The 6,195-nt window shown below is 40.1% G+C and overlaps 1 protein-coding gene across 13 annotated transcripts in view; it reads left to right on the top strand.

Moving 5' to 3' along the window:
• Nucleotides 1–431, top strand: part of GRIP1 (glutamate receptor interacting protein 1) — a gene marked incomplete at its 5' end in the record, with an annotated part of 570,261 nt that extends 569,830 nt beyond the window's left edge. For all 13 annotated transcript variants that reach the window (XM_080935612.1, XM_080935622.1, XM_080935620.1 and 10 more), the window contains one exon: nt 1–431. This exon is cut by the window's left edge and continues 510 nt beyond it.
• Nucleotides 432–6,195: the final 5,764 nt, after the last annotated feature.

Genomic DNA, 6,195 nt, shown 5'->3' with positions numbered 1-6,195 from the left:
CTTCACCGTCGCTTTTTACAGAGAAGCATCTGTTTGAAAATATTCTCTATGATAATTTCCTGAATGAAATACGTTTCTAATAACTAATGACGTCATTAGCGTAAGAACGTGATCGACACGGATTTACACACTAGGGTTCTGCTAGGGGAGCTGTGATGGGTGATTGGCTAGGCCTGCCGCGGTGGGAGGGGTACAGGTATAACATTAGGTTTTCTTAAAAACATTTCAGCAACAGTGCACGTAGGAGACCATAATAGGTGGTGGTAAATGTTTTGCCCAACTATAGGAATGATTTTAACTAAGATGTATGCTCTTCCCTGTTCTTCCCTATGCAACTGATCAAACAGGATATGTCTTGTGACCTGTTTTTTTTTTGTTTGTTTGTTTGTTTTTTTTTTGTTTTGTTTTGTTTTTGTTTTCCCCCTTTAAGGACATATTTTTTTTAATAGCTGAAAAAAAAATCTCTGATAATGAATTAGGGTGTGTAGTAACACTGAGAATTAGTGATATGATCCTATTTTTAAAATCCAAGACTAAGAATTTAAGGCGTGACGAGTCTAACGAAGTAAGATTCACTTTATGGGTAGGCGAACAGAACTCACCCGGCTCAGACATCTGCAGACTGCTATACCGAGGGGCGCACAGCTACAACGTGGCTAACGACGCTTTTGTTCTGAGCCAGGCCACTCGCTCAACTTGTAAATACACGTTCACAAAGCTCATTGCCAATCACTGTCCCCCGAAGCAATAAACTCTTGACAGTTGCTTTAAATGTTTGTGGGCAACTGTTTTCATTTGTTCGAATACTTTTAAATAGCTACACTGATAACTGTCATTTGGTAAATATTTAAAGAGAAAAAGAAATAGACCTGTATATTGATGGTAGAATGCCAAAACTATTCTTTTCCAAACATGCTCATTTTGGTCACTAATATAACTGCACAGGCCAAACATCGAAACACTGTGTTCTTCGTGTAAGGGAACTCATTCATCTTTCTTTTTTGTGCAGAGAAATATATGATTTCAAACACACTTTAGAACTGCCAGGGCAAGAAAGTATAGAACAGAATCATGTTAAGGAAAAAAAAAAAAAAAGATCATGAGTCACTTAAATATGTATTTTTGTTTGTAACAAACAAGTATTAAACTGTAAAGTATTTTTGTACAAATTTAATACTTTAATAGTAGCATGGTATTTATCGTGTATGTATGGTTTTGGGGAATTCAAAATTGTTGCAAATATTTGTATGGAAAAAAAAATCCTCTACCAAATGGAATAAATGGTGATTTTAAAAAGCCAAAATAAAAAGAAAAAAAAAAATGAACCGCATGTTTGGTGCATTGAGTGTGATTCAGTCTCCGGAGCTGAGTGCTAGTCAGGGTTCATCTCCACAGCTTCCCAAAGGAAGAAAGTGTCTCCACCAACTTGAAAAGTCACTCTGGAGGAATGCGATGGGTTTTGGAGTCAGGTCTGGGGTCAGATGGAAGCTCCAGTATTCCTAAAGTGTCCTGCAACTTACCTCCGGATGCCAGCTTCCCCACCCGGGGTCCTGAAGGTCAGTACACCAAAGAACCTACGGAATATACCTTTCCCTGTATGAGAAAGGCCCAAGAACATGTGCCCACAGCAACCCCATAAAACCCAATACTACGTTCACTATAGGGGACAAAGGTGGTTCCTAACTCACAGTGCACTATCTGCCCTTAGGAAATATGGCATGCATTCTTTGAGGTACACTTACATTAATTATTAAGATGTCAACTTTAACTGTTACCTCTTAAAAGCAGCATCAATAGTCTCAGCAAGGCTTTGTAAACTCACAGTCATTTCTATAGTTACATCCAGTGTGCACATTATAAACACCTGGCAGTCACGTGACCCCCAACTGAAGGGACCCCCTTTATAAATTTTGATTGCACTAAGTTCTTCGAGGTGAAAATCAAGGGAAGGAAGTGCAGTTAGAGCCAATCACGTGAGTTCAGACAAATGAGAAGTGATCTCATATGTGAAAGACTAAGATTAGGAAAAGCCATCGATAGAAAAGTCTAAAGATTAGGCAGATGCAATTGATACAAAATGGCTGTTGAAAACACAATGAAAATAGAGTCCGAACATCTCCGGTAATAGTTTTCAAATACAGGGATCAGCTTCTGTGTCATACAGTGATTGTGGCCATCCACAGGGGCCAGCACGTGCAGCAAACATTTCAAGAAGAATAAGCATCAACCCTTCACAAACTAGAAGATCGTGGAATACCAGTGAACTTGTCCTACATGACCAGTATACCCTGATGTCAAAGCCAGACAAAGGAAACTGCATACAGACCTCCATTTCCTATGATGGTAGCACCACACCTGCAGCAGAACCCTGCAAATGGAGGCAGCACCAACTACACCAGTAGCGTGCAGATGGCTATGACCTAGCGGACTATTTCAGGGATGCACAGTTGGCATAACATCCAAAAAGCAAAAATCAGTATAAAACTAAAGTCAGCATCATCTACCATATCAGCATAACGAGGCTGAAACTACACCGACACTACAATAGAAATGGGGGAAAAAAATGACATTCTCTTCGCGGTAAAACACATGCAACAAACTGGCAACAAGAGGTCTTAGGTTAAAAAGCATGAAAACAGAGAGCCCATTGCCATCAACACATTGGGGAAAGACTTAATTCCTCCTCCGACGCTATTTGGATGTGAATACTCTCTCCCCTGTGTATTAAAGACTTGGTCTCCAGGGTGGTCCTCCTGGGAAGTGCCATGGACGTTTAGGATGCAAGGCTTTCCGGGATGTCTTTCGGTGACTAGCTGCAGACTCACGCCTTTACAGAGGACTGTGGGGCCATGCCCCAGTTGTTCATGAGGTGAGCAGTCTGCATTTCTGTACACTTCCACCATGATGAACTACCCTCACCAGAGTTAGAGAACCAGGAATCAAAATGAACTTTCTCTTCATAAGGTCATTGCTTCATGTTGCACTAGAAAACCAACTAATATGTCTTAATATCCAGAACCCAGCAAGGACGAATACACATTCCCACACCTTCTCTACAACAATGTACTCAGAAGTCTAGCCAGGACAGTAAGGCAAGAGAACAGCATACCATGCATTGGATTGGAAAGGAAGAATTAAAACCATGTCTGCTTGTAGATGAGGCAGTCTTATACAGAAAATCCAGAGCAAGCCACCAAAAACCTACCAACATCAACCAGCTCAGCAAGATAAGTCTCCAAAGGCCATTGGATTCTTTGGAGTAGGAAGGGTGCCAACCAAAAATTAAGGGCTGAGGAGACAACATGGTTAAATGCTTTTCCTGCAAGCATGAACTGGATGTTTGTTTTAAAGCCCAGCATAGAGTTGTATGCTTGGAATACCACTGCTGGAGAGGCAGACGAGCCAATTCCTGAAGCTCCCTGGACACCCAGACAGGCCAAACCAGTGATCTTCAGGTAACAAAGAAACTTTCTCAAAAACAAACAAATAAGGAAAACAAACATAAAAGCAAGGAGCATGGCACCTGAGGAACACCCGAGGTTGACGACGGGCCTCATCCACATACCCATGTGTATGCCCACCTGGTCAGAGACAAAGCAAACACAAAGATAATTTCAATTTAATAATATCAAGAAGCATTTAACTTTAAAAATAAACCTAGTTTAAAAGAACGACACGTGGAACTTAAAGACATAATGCTGTGAAACTACAAAGAGGGTGCTGACAGAAATGGAAGGACGTCCTTGTAGACCCTAAGAGTCAGTATTAAAATGAGGGCAACCCACAGCCCTAAAAGTGTTTCCACAGTGCAAGCTTTATCAAATTTCCAGCTGGCTTCTTGAAACAACAACAACCCTGGAAGCTAAACTTCATACAGAAATGCAGAGAATCCAGGTTATGACTTTAATGCTAGCACCTCTGAGGCAGAGGCAAGAGGATCTATCTTGACATGGAGGCCAGCCTGGTCTACATAGCAAGATCCAGGCCAACCAGGGCTAGAGAGTGAGGCTATGTCTCAAAAGGAAACTACAACAAAACACAAGGGACTCAGGACAACGAAAACAATCTTCAAAAAGGTCAGCAAAGTTAGAGGGCTTGGCGTTGATTTCAGATCGTATAGCACCACAGCCTACAGTAATGGAGTCAACCCGATGCCACACTGCCAACTCGTGGGATACAACTGAGAAGCCACAAACACACCCTGACACTTGCCAGTGAGTTGTGTTATAGGTTTGGAGACAACTCAGTGGGGGAAAGAACAATCTCCAAGAGACGAAGGTCAAACAGTTGGATAGCTGTGTGCAAAAGAAGACACAGGATCCCTCAGTTTACACAAGGGCTAACTGAAAGTTTATCTAAAATCTAGACATCAGTTAAAAAAAAACTATTAAGTGCTTAGAAAAACAGAAGTAAATCTTCATGGCTTTGGACAGGCTATGATTTGTCAGCCATAACCCAAAAATCACAAGCAACAATAACCGACAATAGACATCATTGGAATTAAAAATATGCCCTTCGATGTAAAACTTCACGGAATGAGAGAAGAATGCAGGCTGTATTATTTTATAAAGGTCTCTATGTAGAATATATAAGAAAATCAGATTTTGATATTAACCTAATATAAAAGCTCAAAGATAGGAATAGATATTCCTCCAAAGACATATAAAAGACCAGTAAATATATGAAAGCTAATCCCCATCTTTATCCATAAAGAAAATACAAATCAAAATCAGGATGAAATACCACATATTACTCCTAGGATAGAGTAATAAGTCAGTAAGAGAGGAGGAGAGGTGGGGGATGAGGGAAAAAGGACTGAGGAGAAAGCTGAGTAAGATCCTTTGCTGCACAAGCCAGATGAGCTGAGGACGAATCCCCAGAGCCTATGAAAAAAGCCAGATATAGTAACGCACACCCAACTCCAGTGTGAGGACACAGAACAGAAGGCCCACTGGAGATCGCTGGACATCAGCCTAGTTCCCAAGTCACTGACAGAACCTGACTCGGGATCAAAGCCTAGGGACAGAGAACAACACTCAACATGTTCCTTCATGCTCAGATGCATACACCTCCACAACACACACACAACTACACATGTACCATATACATATACCATACTCACACACACACTACACATGTGAACATACACACATATACTATATACATATACCAGATATACACATACATACATGTATACTATACACATATACCATATTCACACATAGATACGACATACATGTACATACACACACACGTACCAGGTACACACACAGGTACATATATACCATACACATACATTGTATTCACACAAAGACACCATATGCACATGCACTCATATATACATGAATACATCAGAAACATACAAATACATGTATGCCATCTATATACACCGTATTTATACAGGTAACATACATATATGCACACACATACAGATAAGTATAAATATACCACACACACCATATTCACATACATGTACACATGCACACTATTTGGAGAAATTGGAATTCTCATAACTACCAGTGAGAATGCAAAATGCTAACTGCTTAAGAGTCTAAGGCAGACTCACTCCATGATCCAGCAATTCCACTGGGTAACATAGCCCCAAGAAATGAAAATATTGTGTCTACCCACAGAAATGTTTGCTGGAGTGTTCAGAGCAGTGTTAGTTACAATGGCCAGAGGAGAAACTGCCCTGATGTCAGTCTACAGGAGGGATAAACTCAACATGCAATATATTCATGCAAAGGAGTATTATTTAGCAATGAGTGATCTGAGCTACCAATATATTAATGATATAATGTGGGTGAAATCTAAATAATATTGTTAGGGAAATAAGTTCCAAAGGACCTCATGATGTATGGCTTGACTTATAGGAAATATACATTATAGGCAAATCTACAGAGAAAAACCCATTAGCTGGAGTGGATGAATATGCCTAATAAGGTGTAGATCATACTTAATGGGGTGCAGACTTGGGGGTTACAAAAATGCCCTAATATTGATGGTGACGACCACTTCACAATTTGACCATACTAAAAGCTACCAAATTGTGCTCTTTGAGTGAATTGTATAGAATTCTATCTCAACCCTGTTAAGGTCAAGTCAATGAGTACATTTTATTTTACCATCGGTCTTAATTCCTTGTGTTATAAAAAAAAAAAAAAAAAAAAAACACCCAGGCTGGGAAATTTAGTA

This window comes from Micromys minutus (genome assembly GCF_963924665.1).
Source record: "Micromys minutus genome assembly, chromosome: 22".
In the NCBI taxonomy this organism is placed as follows: domain Eukaryota; kingdom Metazoa; phylum Chordata; class Mammalia; order Rodentia; family Muridae; genus Micromys; species Micromys minutus.
Note: the sequence above shows the minus strand (reverse complement) of the source record. Positions and strands in the feature narration are given on the sequence as shown.